This window comes from Calonectris borealis, chromosome 1, assembly GCF_964195595.1.
Source record: "Calonectris borealis chromosome 1, bCalBor7.hap1.2, whole genome shotgun sequence".
NCBI lineage: Eukaryota > Metazoa > Chordata > Aves > Procellariiformes > Procellariidae > Calonectris > Calonectris borealis.
In genome coordinates this window covers 67,139,497-67,158,270 of record NC_134312.1, presented here as the reverse complement: position 1 = coordinate 67,158,270, position 18,774 = coordinate 67,139,497, and the positions used below count along the sequence as shown (strand labels likewise).

At 44.7% G+C, this 18,774-nt stretch overlaps 2 long non-coding RNA genes across 5 annotated transcripts; both read right to left on the bottom strand.

Annotated features, from left to right (window-relative positions):
* Positions 1 to 3,597: 3,597 nt before the first annotated feature.
* LOC142086055 (uncharacterized) lies at positions 3,598 to 5,303 on the bottom strand. Its single transcript, XR_012674957.1, has 2 exons — positions 4,908 to 5,303; positions 3,598 to 4,667 (listed from the first exon to the last, which is right to left on the bottom strand). It is a non-coding gene; the product is annotated as an uncharacterized LOC142086055 (long non-coding RNA).
* A 330-nt stretch (positions 5,304 to 5,633) lies between these two features.
* On the bottom strand, positions 5,634 to 13,466 carry LOC142086046 (uncharacterized). 4 transcript variants are annotated; one of them, XR_012674951.1, is made up of 3 exons: positions 13,141 to 13,466; positions 12,572 to 12,650; positions 5,634 to 11,829 (listed from the first exon to the last, which is right to left on the bottom strand). It is a non-coding gene; the product is annotated as an uncharacterized LOC142086046 (long non-coding RNA). The 4 variants fall into 4 exon arrangements; XR_012674953.1 differs by having other exon boundaries at positions 5,634 to 11,765; XR_012674950.1 differs by lacking the exon at positions 12,572 to 12,650 and having other exon boundaries at positions 5,634 to 8,882; positions 11,032 to 11,829.
* Between the last annotated feature and the right edge of the window lie 5,308 nt (positions 13,467 to 18,774).

Genomic DNA, 18,774 nt, shown 5'->3' with positions numbered 1-18,774 from the left:
GGGGTATTTGTCCCTAAGGAAATGCAGGAGAGAGCCGAGTTTCCCCAAGTGGCTGGTGGCTTGGAGGGCTAGTTCCCTGGAAGGACATGACATGGCCATGAAAAAGATGAAGTGTGATGCTTGTGAAGAGGGTGACAGGAAGGAGAAGTTTCATAGAACATAAGTGGAGGCTGTGGCTTTTTAATCTATTACATCAAAATCATTCATGGGATTCTTAACAGTTTAGGAAAACATTTTTCCAAGAAAACATGTTTGCAAATAAACACATTAAAAAATATTTATTTTAGCGTTGGGAAGGCAGAAACCCCCATGCCGGTGGGAGGTGCTGGGTTGAGCAGGGAGTGGTAGCAGGCCTCCCTGGAGATCCCTTTCCTGGGGTCAGGAGACATGATGAAGCTGCAGCAGACTGTGTAGTAATGGCAAATTGTGTGTGCCTGTGTGATGAACCTAACCAGCAGACACCCCTGGCTGACAGCAAGATTCTCTTGCTGTTTTTCACAAGATTCAGTTTACCACATTTGCTTCTCCCATCAGCTAGTCTGGCAGTGGGTAAAGGCTAGTGGGTAGCAATGGGGCTAGGGTTGTGCTGAGGGTAGGTTTACTATTCCTCAGCTTGTGGGCTGGAAATAATTACTAGCCCAGTGACAGCCTTTAACTGTTTAACCTCAGGAGTCGCTTCTGAAGCAGCTCATGAACTGCCAAACTTCACACACCCATGCTGTATCTCAAAGTGAAACTGGCACCAGCCTATCTCAGGGAACAGTTACATGCTGCTCTTACACTGATTTGACTGCAAAGAGCTGCAGAAAGGACTTCAGTCACATCAGCCTAAACATGGTGAGAAATGGTACTGATAAAATGCCAGGCTGTAACTGGTAATTCAAGAAGTGCTTGAACATAGACCTCTGCAAAGCTGCTTTTAGTAAGTCAGGCCTCAGCTTGTACTGGTAAATGGGGTTATTCCGCTGAACTTCATGAGATTCCTCTCTGCCCATTTCTCCAACCTGTCAGTTGTCTCTGTTCAGAGGGACATTATCAGGTACATCAACTGCTGTTCCCAGTTTTGGATCATCTGCAAGCTTCTGAGCATGCCCCATTGTCAAGGTCATAATGAAGATGTTAAGTGTATGACCCTAGTATTGACCCACAAGGGACTGGTCTCCAGCTTGTCTTTCTGATGCTGATCACAACCCTTTGAACCCAGAAGTTCAGGCTGTTTCCAATCAACCTCACTATCTAATTATCCAGCCCATACTGGGCTAGATGGCAACCTGTTCTAGTTGAAGATGTCCCTACTCATTGTAGGGGGGTTGGATGAGATGACCTTTAAAGGTCCCTTCCAACCCAAACTATTCTATGATTCTATTTTATGATTCTATGATTCTGTACTTCATCAGCTTATCTATGATGCTATCAGACTGCCAAAAGCCTTATTAAAACAAACATCTCCACTGCTCTACCCTCATCTGCCAAGTCAGTCATCTCATCACAGAAGGCTAAGAAGTTAGTGAAGCACAATTTCATCTTCCTAAAAGCGTGCTGACTACTGCCAATGACCTTGACTTTCATATGTTTGGCAATGGTTTTCAGGAGGATTTCCTCCATTATCTTCTCAGAGATGGATGTGAGGCTGTAGTTCCCTGGATCCTCCTCATTGCTGCCTTCTTTCAGGAACTTCTTCTAGCATACCAAGGCCTTTCAAAGATAATCAACAGTGGCCTCACAATGACATCAGCCAGCTCCCTCAGTGTTCATGGATACATCCCATCAGGTCACATGGACTTATTTATGTCCAGTTTGGGCATTCCCTACCCTTATCCTGCTCCACCAAGAGCAAGTCTTCCTTGCTCTAGCCTTCCCCGGTCTCAGAGACCCAGGATTCCTCAATGCAGGTCTTACCAGTAGAGGCAGGACCATAAGGCAGGGACTGGGGGAGCAAAGTCCCTCCCATTGTAAGAGAAGATCAGGTTCATGACCGCCTGAGGAACCTGAACGTATATAACTCTATGGGTCCTGATGAGATGCATCCGAGAGTCCTGAGGGAACTGGCTGATGTAGTTGCCAAGCCACTCTCTGTGATATTTGAAAACTGATGGCAGTCAGGTGAAGTCCCCAGTGACTGGAAAAAGGGAAACATTGCACCCATTTTTAAGGGAAAAAAGGAAGACCCTGGGAACTACAGACCTGTCAGCCTCACCTCTGTGCCTGGGAAGATCACGGAACAGATCCTCCTAGAAGCTATGCTAAGGCACAAAGAGGACAGAGAAGTGATTCGAGACAGGCATGGCTTCATGAAGGGCAAGTCTTGCCTGACCAAACCTAGTGGCCTTCTGTGATGGAGTGACTACATCAGTGGACATGGGAAGAGCTACAGATGTCATCTATTGGGACTTCTGTAAGGCCTTTGACACAGTCCCCCACAACATCTTTCTCTCTAAACTGGAGAGATATGGATTTGATGGGTGGACTGTCCAATGGGTGAGGAATTGGTTGGATGGTCGCATCCAGAGGGTAGTGGTCAATGGCTCAATGTCCAGATGGAGATCGGTGACGAGTGGTGTCCCACAGGGGTCTGTATTGGGACCAATACTGTTTAGTATCTTCATCAATGACAGTGGGATTGAGTGCACCCTCAGCAAGTTTGCAGATGACACCAAGCTGAGTGGTGCAGTTGACACACCTCAGGGATGGGATGCCATCCAGAGGGACCTGGACAAGCTCAAGAAGTGGGCCCGTGTGAACCTCATGAGGTTCAGCAAGGCCATGTGCAAGGTCCGGGCAACCCCCGGTATCAATACAGGCTGGGGGATGAAGGGATTGAGAGTCACCCTACCGAGAAGGACTTGGGGGTACTGGTGGATGAACTGGTGGATGAAAAGCTGGACATGAGCCAGCAATGTCGCTCTCAGCCCAGTAGGCCGATGATATCCTGGGCTGCATCAAAAGAAGCGTGGCCAGCAGGTCGAGGGAGGTGATTCTGCCCCTCTACTCCGCTCTGGTGAGACCCCACCTGGAGTACTGCGTCCAGTTCTGGAGCCCTCAGCACAGGAAAGACATGGACCTGTTGGAGCAGGTCCAGAGGAGGGCCACGAACATGATCAGGAACACCTCTCCTATGAAGAAAGGCTGAGAAAGTTTGGGTTATTCAGCCTGGAGAAGAGAAGGCTCCAGGAAGACCTTATTGCAGCCTTTCAGTACTTAAAGGGGACTTGTAAGAAAGATGGGCACAGACTTTTTAGTAAGGCCTGTTGCGACAGGACAAGGGGGAATGGTTTTAAACTAAAAGAGGGTAGATTCAGACTAGATATAAGGAAGAAATTTTTTACAATGAGAGTGGTTGCCCAGAGGAGTGGTAGATGCCCCATCCCTGGAAACATTTGAGGTCAGGTTGGACAGGGCTCTGAGCAACCTGATCTAACTGAAAATGTTAGGGGGGGTTGGACTAGATGACCTTTAAAGGTCCCTTCCAACCCAAACTATTCTATAATTTTATGAAGACTAAGGCAAAGAAGGCACTGAGGACCTCAACTTTTTCTATGTCTGCTTTGCAGTGTGAGGTTCTGGTTCTGTTGGATCTCAAGAAAAACACACAAGATGTTTAAGAGGAAAAGATGTTTTAAAAAGTTACAGTGTGAAGTCTTCCAATGCTGAGAAACATGCAATGATACAGCATTGGACAGTCCTTTCTGGCAGAGCCACTGCTGTGCAGAATTCCTCTATGTTGAGGTTCAATGGCCTCGTTATTCATCACAACTTCACAGTATTCTTCCAAGTAAAACAAAGCCATCAATCTCTTACTTGTACAATACTGAATGTTCTAGAGGGTACACTGAGGCTTGCTGAAAGCGTTACGCTTTTACACATTCCCACAGGAACAAGCTCTTACAAAGAGAACATACAGGTTGCATTGGCAACACATGGCAGCACATACTGCTGTTATATGCTCGGGTTTAGCAGTCACTCATGCATCTCTACAATCAAAATCTACAGTTTAACTCTGCTTAAGTTCTTCTTGAAATCACTATCTCTTCTTTATAATGCCTTCTGTGGTGGCCCACTACACTATTGTTTATCACCAGGTCCCAGCCCCATTCAGGAGTGGGCCCACATTATCTCTTATAGAAGCACTTCTTGTTGCCCTTCATATCCCTCACCAGATTCAACTCCAGATGGATTTGGCTTCCCTAACCCCCATCCTTGCATGCTTGGCCAGCGGCTCTATTCCTTCTGGATCACCTGCCCTTGCTTCCACCTCTTGTATGCTTCCTTTTCATGCTTAAGTTCAGGCAGGATCTCCTTGTTCATCGATGGAGGCCCTCCTGCCACCTTTGCAGCTTTTCCTGGGGTGGACCATTCCTGAGCTTATAGGAAGTGATTCCTTGGGGAAGAAAACAACCAGCTCTTCTGGACTTCCTCTTCAGGATCATATCAGATGGATTCATCCAAGTAGATCCCTGAACAGGCTAAAGTCCGGCCTCTTGAAGTCCAGGACCATGGTCCTGGTTTTTGCCTTCTTCCCTCCTTTCATGATCCTGAACTCCATTTCAAGGCTGCCCCAACCTTCACATCCCTGATTGGGACTCCAACTTGCTTGTAGGGATCACTGCCAGCAGAGCATCTCCCCTCATCAGCTCCTCAGTCTCCTGTGTTAAGAAGTTGTCAAAGCACTGTGGGATAATAATGGAAGATTGGCAAGAAAGATTATAGACACACTCAAGTGACCTGCAGCTGCAGTGTAGAATAATACATATATCATACTAATTGTTGTTTGTCCTTGTATGCTTGACAAGTAGAACATCTATGTTTAGATAACATAGGGCACTTTTTAGTCTATCTAACATCTATCGGATATGCTTGAAATTCCTGCCCTGCTATGGTAAAGATCAAAGCATAGTGGTAAACCATACCTGCACGAATCCTTGATAAACAGGCAAAACCAGCAGGGTCTGCAGTCCTCCAGCATGGACCAAGCTCAGCAGTGCCTGTGTCCCCGCTTGTGTGCTTCTGCCTGGGTGCTGCTTCAGGGTTCCTCCAGTTGGTGAGGTAACGAAAATAAATACACTCTGCATTTCATCCATGGTTTTGTGGTTGTTCCTGCATCCTGCCTGGGCTGGCTCACACATTGGGCGTAGTCAGCAGGATCCAGCAACAGCTATGCCATGACCAGCAAAAAAGTTGGGGGGACAGGGGAGGCCACGACAGTGACTGCCTGTATTCCGGGATGGCCCAGTACTGAGCACTGGACCCCTGTGGCCACTTTCCTGGCTACATTGCTCCACCGGAAGCATGGCCTGAAGTAAATGACAGGGTGTGGTGAATAAGGACACGGACTCCGTCTGAGAGGGCACGAAGACGAAAATCCCTTTATTATACAGCACAAGTGCCTTTTTATACCTCACATCATGCCACGTATGCACTTCAAAGAATTCCCTAGTACATCCCCTAAGCAAAGGTCATCTCGACACTCTTCCGCTAATTTCCTTATCTTTGTCACACCCTCAGAACCGTGAACTGCCACCTCTTATCTCCCTTTTTCCCACGGCTTCTTTCACTTCCCATCTTCCCATGGCTTCTTGTTTACCAACGCTATGATACTGCTTGTACTCTCAGACATTGATTCCTCCACAACAGGGCAGTGGCTATCCCCAGACAATTGAAATAGCTATGCGCGGATTGCCATGGAAATCAGCATCGGAGTCTTCTCGCAAGTTAACAGGGAGGTATGGATGGTTATTAGTTACTGGTCTTAGAGCTCTTGATCATGAAGTTGTTCCATTACAGAGTAAAATGAGAGAGTTGGAAAGGGAAGTTGGGACTTCACAAGATGCGAAGGTGATTGCGCAAGAAGTGGTTACTACTCAAGCTGAGCAGTGCCATGGGCTGCAAGGTACTGTAGAGCAGTTGGTAGCATGTATTGCTAATAAACAAAGGGACAGATAGAGAAAAAGTAAGGTTTCAATTTTCCAAGTTTGTGCTCTCACCATAAAACCTTCGTGGGATCCCAAGGAATGGGATGGAAATATCTGGAATGAGTCCTTGGACTCCAAGGTTGAGTTTGTGCCACATTTAGAAGGCAGGGAGGTGGTAGAAGCACAACCCCTCATACAAACAAAGGGGCAGCAGAAACAAGTAGGGCAGCAGGAACAAGCAGATGGGGGAGTGCAGGTCACATGTGCTTACACTCTGAAAGAGTTAAGGGAATCTTTAAAGATCTATCAGCAAAAGAGTGGGGAAGGCATACTGGCATGGATTTTGCGAGCTTGGGATAGTGGAGGTGCATCTATCCATCTATTAATGGGTGAAAAAGATTTATTAAGCCCTACAGCCAGTGATGATCAGATACAATGAGGATATGCTCAGCTGCAAAATATCAGAGATCCTGATGGGCAAGATGTTATTGCACCTACGCTATATCAATGGTTGTGTGCAGCTGAACCTGTCAAGTTAGCATCATCCCTCAGAAATTGGTGTACAATGGAAGAGGGTATTAATTTAGTGCAGCAGATAGGGACAGCTTATGCGTTGATTACAGGATCCAATCTGGACAGGGCAGCAGTAACAAGAAGTATCAAAATGCAGCTTTTGAGAGGAATGCCTGCCTCACTAAACCCTTAATTATACCAGCAGTCACAAATGCTACTAGTAACATAGGCAGCCTAGCAAGTACTTTGAGGGAAATTGGGGCTGTAACTTCAGGACCATCTGTGTGGGTGGTAGATAAAGGAAAGCCAGCAAAATCAAACGGAGTTACATCACAGGTAATGAGGAAACAAATGTGAGATGATCTTGTACGAGCCGGCGTCCCACGATCGGAAATAAATGGGATCACAACATCAGAAATGTTTCACCGATGGCAAAAGTTAGCGCCTACGCAAAATACCGTCAGCTCTGCCTGCCACCTCAAAGCAAAGCACTACCTGGCAAGTGCCAAGACAGCAGAAATAAAGGTTTGGCAGGTCTCCCAAAATTGCTGCCACTGTAGCCTCTTACCATGAGGAGGACTGACACACCTATGTTCCTTTAACTATAAAGTGGCAGTCTGGGGGGATTTTACATGTGTTAGCTCTGGTGGATACTGGAGCTGAAGTTACTGTATTACATAGTAATATTAAAGAAGCCACATCACAGATCTGTGGATTAGGGGGAAATCCAACCCCTGCCCTCCGAGCTAAGGTTACCTTAACAATAAGAAATGCCACTCCATTTACCATGATGGTGTTAATTGCCCCAATTAAAGAATATATCTTAGGTATTGATGTTGGCAGGATGAACTGAAAAGTTGAAACTTTAAATGGTCACTTCTGCTTCAGGACTTCACAAGCGGGATTTGCTATTCCATCTCTAACAGTCTTGCGTGGATTCCTGAAGTGGGATCCTGTTGTGCTGTCCATGCCTGCCAAGGTGGTAACTGTAAACCAATATCATATTCCAGGGGGAGGAGGAAATCACTCAAACCATTCAGGCACTTCAACAAGTGGGAATCATTAAGGAAACCATGACTGCTTTTAATAATCCTATTTGGCCTGTTCGAAAACCAGATGGCACTTGGAGAAGGATTGTAGATTATAGAGAATTGAATAAAGTCACCCCCCGACTTGCAGTTACGGTACCAGATGTAGTTACCCTTATAGAAAAAATTAGCAAAAATTTACAATCCTGAAAGGTGGTGACAGATCTTGCTAATGCTTTCTTTTTGATAGCCATTGCTTCAGAAAGATACCATTTGCCTTTACTTGGCAACAAAAGCAATATATTTTCAAGTATTGCCTTAGGGATAAAACACAGTCCCTACATTTGCCCCAGATGATAGAAGCTGATGTAGCATTATAGTTTACCATTATATTGATGATCTATTGAAGTAGCTGCCGAATTGCTGAAAGCACATTTACAGGACTGAGGTTGGGCAATTAATCCAAAGAAAATACAGGGCCCTAGTACTACTGAGAATTTTTGGGAATAGTTTAGCATGGACAGATTAGAGAAATACCAAATAAGGTACAGCAAACAGTACAGCAATTTCCTGTACCAACCACAGTAAAACAGCTACAGGCCTTCTTGGGACTTTTAGGGTATTGGAGAACTTTTACCCTCCATCTGGCGGTATTAATGAGCCCTCTGCAGAAATTAACTAGGAAGGAGGTGGTTTGGCAGTGGATCAAGCAACAAGAAGCCTTTGATGCCTGCAAAAATGCTTTGATTGAGCATGCGCAATTATACACTCCTAGGCGGCAATATTCTTTTGAATTAGAAGTAACAATTCCAGATGATGTAGTCTTGTGGGGATTGTGGCAGATGACGGGGCTGAAAAAATCAGAAAGAACCTGTAGCATTTTGGTCCAAGGCATTACAAGGCTCTGCTATACATTATACCCCAATGGAAAAACAAATTTTAGCTATAGTTTGGGCACTACAAGAAACCTAAAGAATCACAGGCCATTATAGAGTGACTGTACACACACCCATACCTATTCGTGGGTGGGTTACTGATGATTCTGTTAGGGCCCATGCAGGGGTAGCTCAGGCAGCCACATATGGGAAATGGAAACATTATTTACAGCAACGATTTCTACGGGGAGGACCACATGTAACCACTCCACATGCCACTCTTCCAGGAACTAAAAATCATTTAATCATATGCCCATGCTAGGGGAAACTCTACCTCTTGGAGATATCCCTACATCTCCTGTGGAGGAAGCTCCCCCCGATGATGAGTTCATAGAAGAGCACAAAAAGATGCCTGGTTTACTGATGGAAGTGCAACATACATGGCAACTGGACAAAGACAATGGAAAGCAGTTGCATATGCTCCAGTTCCAGGAATTATATTATGGCAAACAGCATCTAGTCAGTGGGCTGAATTCATTGCAGCATCTCTTGCCATCCTGGAAGGGAAGGCACATTACTTATACGCTGACAGTTGGGTTGTATACAAAAGCCTTACAATGTGGTTGCCCCACTGGGCCCAAGAAGATTGGCATGTACAAAAATACCCTATATGGGGGGCAGATCTATGGCAACAAATTTGGCAATATGTACAAAAGTATCCTTTAAAAGTAAGGCATCAAAAAAGTTGATTTGCTTGAGTCACAAAATAATAGGGAAGTAGATGATATGACTGCTGCCAAAGTACATGCTCCAGCTGTAAAAGTACATATAGCTTGTGAACATCAATCAGCTCATACTGCGCGTGCATGGGACATTTGTGAGCAATCAAACCCTTCTGCCATTACATATTTATAAAGCACAGGCACATAATTGTACTATTTGTACACAGCAACATTTAAGGCCATTATATAGGCCACGGGGAAAGATAAAATAGGGTCAGTGGGCCTTGAATACCTGGCAGGTCAATTACATGAGTCCCCTGCCCCTGTTGAGAGGGGTGGGAATATGTATTCACTGCTGTGGATACAGTGTCGGAACTGGTTTTTTGCTAAACCCACCAAATATGCTAATCAACATAGCACAACTGAAGCATTAAAACAACTCATTCATCAATATGAACCTTCTCACCAAATACAAAGTGACCAAGGAACACACTTTAGTGGACATAATGTCCAAGATGGAGCTTAAGGGCTAGGGATAGATTGGCTATTCCACATTGCCTACCATTCCCAAGCTAATGGCTTGATTGAAAGAACAATTAAAAAAGCTAACCAGTACTAAAACTTTACAACATTGGAGTTCACATCTTACTAAAGCAGTTTTTTTGTTAGACTGCTGGAATATTCATAATCAAACACCCTATAATCGTATTTAACACCTCCAGTAAAAAACATGGTGAGAATTGAAATTCTTCCAGATGGTATCTCTCCCAAAATATTAACTACAGGGGAAATGGGATTGTTTACACCAATGGATTGTGTGGTGGAACTGTGACCTATTAGTCTAGACATGAAGATTCATATAACCACCCCTGAGAATGCCGTATGGTTCTGTACCCCAACTTCTCCTCTTATTTTACATCCTCCATTGATATCAGATTCTCAAGATCTTGTATTTTGGGTATCTTTGACAAATACCTGTGCCTTATCTAGAGAAAATAGCACTGAAATGGTGTTACTGGTTTCGCAAACCCAACATCAAATTGAAATTCAATTGAAAGAGCGCAAGCCATAACTCTTCAACCTGTGTGGGCAATTACCCCACATCAGGTTATCAAACTTGGAGTAATATTAGCTGAAGGAGCTGGAGCAACAGCATATGTATTACGGGAAGGAGATGACAATCCTGTTTTCTTCCCTTATCACAGGTTGGCTCATCACGCTTTGTGGTCTTGCACTACAAGCACATGCCTTCGTAATGTATTCAGTAGCAAATACAGAGCACTTGGTGTGTGCTCTAACACAAGGTTTAAATTGGACTTCAAAGGCAATTGCTGCCTTGAATTTGGAGGTAACCACTGCACACCAAAGAACATTACAAAACTGATTGGTGGTGGACTATCTCCTTCTTCGACACCATAAATGCTGCTCCGATTTTGAAAGCATGTGTTACTTCAACATAACTAATGAATCAGCTAGCATAGAGGACAAAATTCAACATCTCCAGGACCTAATGCATTAAATAAAACAATCTACTGGTGATGCCTGTCTAGCAGAGTGGTTCAATTTCCTGACAGAACGGATGGGACACCTGATTCAAAGCATTATTGTATGGATATGTTTATTCCTTTTTCTATGTCTTTATTATGTGCCTCTAAATTACCCTCCTCTACACCCTGCAAGCCCAAATGGACACCTCCAGCTTTGCCAGCCCCAGCAGAAGTGGTCCCTTGAGCAAAGGGGTGGAATGTGTGTTAATAATGGAAGATTGGTGAGGAAGATTATAAATACACTCAAGTGACCTACAGCTGCAGTGTAGAAAAATACATATATCATACTAATTGTTGTTTATCCTTGTGTGCTTGACAAGTAGAACATTTCTGTTTAGATAACATAGGCCTATGATAGACTTAGAGGCACCCTATCGGACATGCTTGAAATTCTTGCCCTGCTACAGAAAAGCCTAAAGCACAGTGGTAAACCATACCTGCACGAATCCTTGATAAACAGGCAAAACCAGCAGGGTCTGCAGTCCTCCAGCATGGACCAAGCTCAGCAGTGCCTGCACCCCTGCTTGTGTGCCTCTGCCTGGGTGCTGCTTCAGGGACCCTCTAGTTGGTGAGGTAACAAAAATAAATATACTCTTTGCATTTCATCCATGGTTTTGTGGTTGTTCCTGCATCCTGCCTGGGCTGGCTCACACACAATTCCAGATGGATTTGGCTTTCCTAACCTCCATCCTTGCATGCTTGGACAGCGGCTCTATTCCTTCTGGATCACCTGCCCTTGCTTCCACTTCTTGTATGCTTCCTTTTCATGCTTGAGTTCAGGCAGAATCTCCTTGTTCATCGATGGAGACCCTCCTGCCACCTTTGCAGGTTTTCCTGCACACGGGGGTGGACCATTCCTGAACTTGTAGGAAGTGATTCCTTAGGAAAAAAAAAAAAAAGGAACCAAAAAACAAACCAACCAGCTCTCCTGGACCTCCCTTCTCTTCAGGATTGTATCAAAAGGATTCATCCAAGTAAAAGCCTGAACAGGCTAAAATCCAGCCTCTTGAAGTCCAGGACCATGGTCCTGGTTTTTGCCTTCTTCCCTCCTTTCATGATCCTGAACTCCATTTCAAGGCTGCCCCAACCTTCACATCCCTGATTGGGACTCCAACTTGCTTGTAGGGATCACTGCCAGCAGAGCATCTCCCCTCATCAGCTCCTCAGTCTCCTGTGTTAAGAAGTTGTCAAAACACTCAGAAATCAGCTGGATTGCTTGTGCCCTGCAACAGACACTGGGGTGGCAGAAATCCCCTGTTAAGACCAGGGTTCACAAATATCAGGCCTCTAGTTGCCCAAGGAAGGCCTCATCTAAAACTCCATCCTGAAGAGGTTGTCTTTAGCAGACATGCACCACCACATTGCCCATGTTGGTCTACCCATTAATCCTGAGCCATAAACCCTCATCTGGTTTATTGTCTGGCCCTAGGCAGGGCTCCATGCAATCCCACTGCCCTCTCACATAAAAAGCAACTTCCCCTCCTCACCTTCCTAACCTGTCCTTCCTAAAATGCCTGTATCCATCTGTCATAGTACTCCAGTCATATGAGCTGTCCCACCATGTCTCCATGTTCCCAATTACATTGTAGTCCTACAGCTGCACAGTTCTCTCATTGCTCCTGTTCCCCATGGTGCATGCATTAGTATGCAGACGCTTCAGGGAGGCACCCAATCACACCGACTTCCTAGAAATGTTATGGAAGCATTCCCTACAATGCTCTCCTGTACGCACTTGTTTGTATGCACAGACTTGGGTGACCCCACTTCAGCCCTGTTTAGTTGATGGTAAAGTCCCCTCTGTTCACATGAGCCCACACCCTTTGCTTGATAACCTGATCCATCACTTCCTCACTTGATTGTCATCCTCTCTTTCCCCTACCATTCCTAGTTTAAAGCTCTTCTTACCAGGTTGACCATCCTGTTGGCAAAGATGCTCCCCCTCCACCTCCCCCCTGGCCTTAGTCCAGTGGATCCCACCTCTTCCAAGCAGTATTCAATCCTCAAAGAGCATCCATGTTCATAGAAACCAAAACCCCATTGTTGTTGACCAGTAGGGCTGAGGAGACACCAGATGGACCCTTATACCCTTGACCATCACCCCAGAGCTATATGTTTCATATTTGATACTTTCCAGGTCTCCCCTGGCAATATCATCGATGCCCATGTGAAAAAGCAGTAGGGAACAATGATCAGAGAGCCAGAGAAACCTCTGCAGGCTCTCCATGATATCATAATGGCAAGCAGCAAAGCCCCCCAAACAACAGGTCAGCAGACAGGCCTGTTCCCTGCAGCAGAGGAGTCACCATCTTACTAACCCTCAGTGCTTCCTTCTGGTGCTCCTGTACGGCTCAGGCTCAGCCAGCTCAGATGTTTCACCTGACAGAGCTCTTTTCTCCAACCATGAAACTGAACATATTTTGTAGTTACAAATCTTCAGGCACAGCATGAGCCTTCCTCCTAGTACCAGGAGTCACCAGCTTTCACTATCCTGGGAGTTTCTACTTCCCACCCTGATAGACTCAGCCCGCCCCTCCTTCAGTACATACCTCCATGGTTTCTTGAAGCTGTAGGGCCTCAGACAAGATCCCGTCAGTCTCTTTCACATTCTCTGATAATGCATAGTGTGCTGACTTCCTCCTGCAGCTCCTTCGCTTAATAAAATGCCTCAAAAACTGTGTATCTCCCTTCAGGCTAAAGGAGGATCTTCCCCTGCTCCAGACCAGCACCCTCCTGAAGTTCTCTCTGGGTTGAAACCTCCAACATTACAGGGGAATTTTTTCCAACAGCTGCTGAGGACAGTGCCTTGTAGTACACCCCCACCACCGCTGAGGAAGCATATGCTGTTATGAGATAAGGCACCAGCCCTTCCTGCACTAACTGCACTCAAAGATCTATGCTTTAGACCCAGCTCTTATATAGGCCTCTCCTGAGCACAGGCTGAAAGGGTGCCAGACCTTCCCTAATCAGTGTCAGCTGGAACAAAAACTCCAAGAGCCCTTTGATCAAGGACAGCTGACTGTTGCCTGCTAGATGTTGCTAGAAGTCAAGATCTGTAGCTATCTATTCCCAACCCTCAAGCTCCTCAAAGGCTTCCCAAAAGGGTTCCTAGAGGTCCTTTGACAATAATCCCAGAAGAAGGTCCCAGAAAGTCTAGAAGCAAGAGCCCAGAAACTGCTGTGCCAATGATTCCCTGCCTCTTTTAGCTGTGCTTTCCAAGGAAGATTTTTGTGACTATTAAATTTTATTAGCGATGGTGTTAAATCTTGCTATTGCTCAGTATTAACGTGACTGAGAATTAAGTTAGCAAGGAACAGGGTACCAGAATGCATGTTGGAATAGTAATTAAAAAAAAAAGCCAGTGTCTTGAATGTCTAGTGATCCATTCCAGCAGACACAATTTTTATCTTGAACTCTGTGTAAGGATCCACCTAGCCCATCACGCCAGCTGATACTGATAGTGGGAACGCCTGCAGTTTTTATGCTAGTGAGAGGAGTACTATAGCTTAATCTTGGCCAAGAGTTGAGTACAATGCAAAGAGAGGCTGAGAGCGATAAGTTGTGATGAACAGGACCATGGAGCAAGAACCAAGCAGGAGCTGGGCTGACAACTGACAGGAGAACATGTTAGCAGGAACAAAACATGTAATAGTGTATAGTGGGAACCATATCAGAAGACATTGTAACGAGGAGTTAGTGATCCTGAGGTATATGCAACTATGACTAGGCCTTCCCAGCTGGTGCCTGATATAGCACTGAATGTCCTCCTCCGCTTAAGAGAACGCTGAATCTGCTTTGGGCAGCGGCCCCAATCCATGTCCTGTTATGGTAGCTTACAGACGTTACAAGAGGATGTACAGGTGGTCCTCTTTGATGTTTTGACACATATGACTTTTCCTTCATGGACATATCTCATTCTTTGGACAACAGATTAATAGTTGTATTGTGAGGAAAAAGACTGGTCTGAACAGTAATGGAGTCTGACAACACGTTATAAACCAAATCTTTACTGAGGCCGTGAGAAAGATGAGCAACAAGGCACCCATAGAGCGACTCACCCAACCACCAATAGCAAACACGGGATCATGAGTGATGCCGTGGCTCCAGCAGACTGCCAGGGACACTTGGCATCCTGCTCATCTGGCAGCCACATCCAATCGTACGAATGCCTTTTGAATGCGGGTAAGAGTTGCACCGCCCCGTGGCTCCACCAACGGCGGTGTGATTGGAGAGAATCGTACCTCACGCGGGTAATGCGGGCGGCATCCTGCCTACGCTGCCAATGTTGGTCAAGGGGCAGGGTGTCAGGCGGCAGGGTGTCGGCAGTCTGTCTATGCCAACGATGTCAGTCGAGGGGCAGGGTGTCAGGAGAAAGAGTGCCAAAGACTTTAAAAGCAGTGCAGATGCTGAGGTATTCTGAACCTCACCATGGTTGGGAATTCTGCACAGCGTGCCATGGCCACCTTGAAGAGGTCTCAAATGCTGACACGCCTTTGGCTTCCCAGCATGAGAAAGGATATAAGATTGACCCATTACTCTTAGTTTCTAATCATTCAATAAATAGCATTTAACCACGTATAGTTGTGAGCTGCCTTTTTTATTGAGATCTGGAAAGAACTTACGCCTGCTGTGGTGTAAAACATAGCATTGTCCAGTGGACGATAGAGATTGTGAATATGCAAACATATATGGTGTGATCCTTTAATAGCCTAAACATTCGATCACATAATTACTATAAATATTTAAAGTGTAGCAACATATAATTATGATAAATAAGATCTCGAGTTCCCCTAACCTGTTAAGGTACGCAGGACCCCCAGTGTTGCACCTAGGGTTCATGTTTCTGGCACAGTGGTTCCCAGGGAGTCCTGTCTGGCACACTGAAGTGCTCTAGAGGACAATATTTGCTTCCATAGGTTGCAAGTGAGACCCCCAAGATACTGGGGTCTTCAATGCTGATCTCTGATCTGCTGCTGCTGCTCTGACTCCATAGTTTGTAAATTGTTTTTTTATCCCCTTTAGTTTCTGTGACCTCTGATCTTTTTACTTTCTTATTTTACACAGACTGATGTTCTCTGGTGAATCGCAGTCTGTGAGACTGATCCGAAGATGGCCAGTCCCTTTGTATCCAATACTGTCTTCCTTATGCAGCTGACTTAACTGTTACATTATTTACCATATAACTTGCCAAATGCTGAATACATTTTTGCTAAATCAGCAATTCATTTATGCTAAATCAGGGACTCAGTTATTGTCTCAACACAATTTGTGCTGGGTTGATAATTTGGTTACTGTACCATTTCAGTGCAAAGGTTCCCATAACCATGAGCCTGTGACCTCCTGCTGCCTTTAAATTTCCTCCTACAGAACAATACTCTGTCACAGAGAGAATGAGAGAGAGATGTACTTCACTCGTAAGAGAGAAGCAGCAATATGTTCATTGATGTAAGACAGTGAGTTAACAAAGTTCAATGGTAAATGTGACAGTGTTTTAACAAGATTCGATGGCAAGGTACACTTGATTATTTACTGCATAAAGGACAGGGTCAGACAAAACTGTCAGGGAGACCCTCCCATTGAGTCATGAGGTTCAGAAAGGACCCCCTTGCTTTCTAAACTCCTTCTCTTAGAAGAGTCTAGGTGCAGCTGGATGCAAGCTTAGTCCCAGACTTGGTCAATGTTTTATGTCTAAAGGATTATATATGTGCAATCAATCCTTTATATCGCTTAGCTAAGATTTCAAGGACTTAGCAAACCATGCTATTAGTCACTTACCGAGAATCTGTTGCAGCAAGGAATCTCTCGACCTCGAGGAGTAACCTTGAGAGGCGTCCCTACTCAAGGGGAGATCCTGGTGTGCAGCCTGCTGATGTGCAGGAGAGCTCAAAGGGCTCTTGGCCTGCCCGCTATTTATGGGGGTAAGATGATTGACTCATAGTCATATTTACCTACTGACTGCAGACGTTAGTTTCTTCCAAATTTGGCTTGAGTCAGACATTGACTAGCACTGTGGTTCAGTGAACGCATTGCCTATTGTGTTGTTATCTGTCTCCCCCGAATCCACTTTGATCTGGATACATCCATTACGACCAGACGCATCCATCACGGTCGCCACAGGTGGTTATCGCTTGAGCAGGATGACGGGAAAAGGTCAGGTCGGGGACAGGGGGAGCACACCGTCACGTACTTGAAGCTGCTGGAAAGGTATATTGCAATATCGTCATGAACTGATCCGACTGGCAGCCTGTGCTGACATCTGGGTGCAAAACCCGCTTAGCAGTAGAGATCCTGAGGGGGATGTCTGACAGGGAGTGCAGGCAGAGGATGTGAGGTGGAACTGTTACGTGCTGGAGCCAAGAGCTGCCCAAGAGCCTGACACCGAGCCGGGTCAGAGTGCCAGGTTTCCCCAGGCTCAACTGCACCATCTGGTCAGAGTGGTAGGTGGGGCTGGTCTCAGGTGATGGGATGTGTGTTTGTGTGTGTAAGAGTGAGAAGCTTTCCTTAGCACAGCCTATCCATTGCTTGGTCTGTTGAATTAATTGAATTTGTCAGTCATGTTGTTTGGTGTTCGTTTCTGCCTCCTGAGAACTAGGAACTCAGCATTTTGTTTGACAGAGTTACCAACAATTACCAGCCTTCCCTGCTCCACTACTCACAGAGATTTGTGTCTAGCTTTTGTAAGACCAACTTTATTTGATTAAAACCTGGTTCCCAAAATCATTGCTACATTTAATTTTTTAAAACAAAGGTCATGATTCTGGAAGATTTTCTTAGGTAAAACTGAAGAGATCAGAACTGTAGCTGTAAGATAACATTTCCATCCATTGTGAAGCTATACCATAGTCCCAATGTCTCGTAATCCAGTGTTGCACCCACATTGCAACAAGTCCTCAGGAGCTGGATACTAGATCCTACACAAGCGTTTGTGGTTTGTTTTCTTTAATGATAGCAAGATAATACTTGCAAACGAAGCATTGAAGAATGTCACAGTAATTGATTCTGCATACCTGGTTCTGAAATAATGACACCCACATAACTAGTTCATTTTGTTGCAGCTTTGAACACAATCTAAAGGTCATGCTGTTTCCATCGGCTGTTATACAATTATTCTTGTTCAGAAGTTATGTGACTCTTGGTACAATGGTTGGCTGATTTACCAACAGACAGTTCCTTTTTTTCTTAGACATCCTTCAGGATATGCTTTTCTGATAACATGAACAGTGTTTTCCAGATGTGGCATCTTGACAACCTTTGCACATGCTACTTAGCATAGCTTACATTCTTGTTCTAGGGTAAGTGAATAGGTTGTGCACACATTCTTGTCCAAGGTTCATTAAAATTTTTTTCTACAAAACAATGGTTCATTAAGAGAATATATATACACACACAATGCTTTTGCATTATACTTGTTATTACTATTTGTCTAATTATGGCAGTGTTACTGTCACATTGATCTATCAGGTTTATTTAAATGTATTCGATTCCCTTCAGGTTATGACATCAGATGGACCTATGTCGAAGTGAGTAATCATAAATCTTACTTCACTTGCACTTCAGAGCTCTGTTTAGTACTTAAGGAGGCAGGAGGTCACTGAACTGTAAAAAAGGAGGTTGATAGGTGAGTTTAAATACCAGTAAAACAATTTTATAGTTTCTACTGTGTCTTGTTTGACAGCAGGTTGTTTTTTTTTTCACTTAGTGACACAGCATTATGGCTTGGTTCTCCAGGCACAAGAGATGATGGGATTCTCTCAGTGAGGACTTTATTTTCCATGATTTTGAACGTATATGCTGTGTTAAAGAAGATACCAGAGTATGTTTCCAAAAATATGTCCTCTACATGAACAACTCTAGCAGAGTCATGTGTACCTTAGTAAACAGTTGAAAATTCCCTTTGTTTTTTCTTTCTCAAAACAAATGGCGCCATGTACAAAGCTATACTTCATCTCTCTTGTCTAAGACCTAAGAAGAAGCAGAAAGGGAAAGGAGACTGCCTTAATCATAAAAAATGCCTGTTTGAGTTTAGAAATGTTTAGGAGTAGTGGCAGATGAGTGGCATCTTTCAGAGTTGCAATTTTGACTTGATAAAATTGTGACAGCCTCCCGCAACTGACCGTATCTATCCTCATCCACAATTCATTGTTTCACATGAGGAAAGGATTTACCACAATGCTTATGGTGTT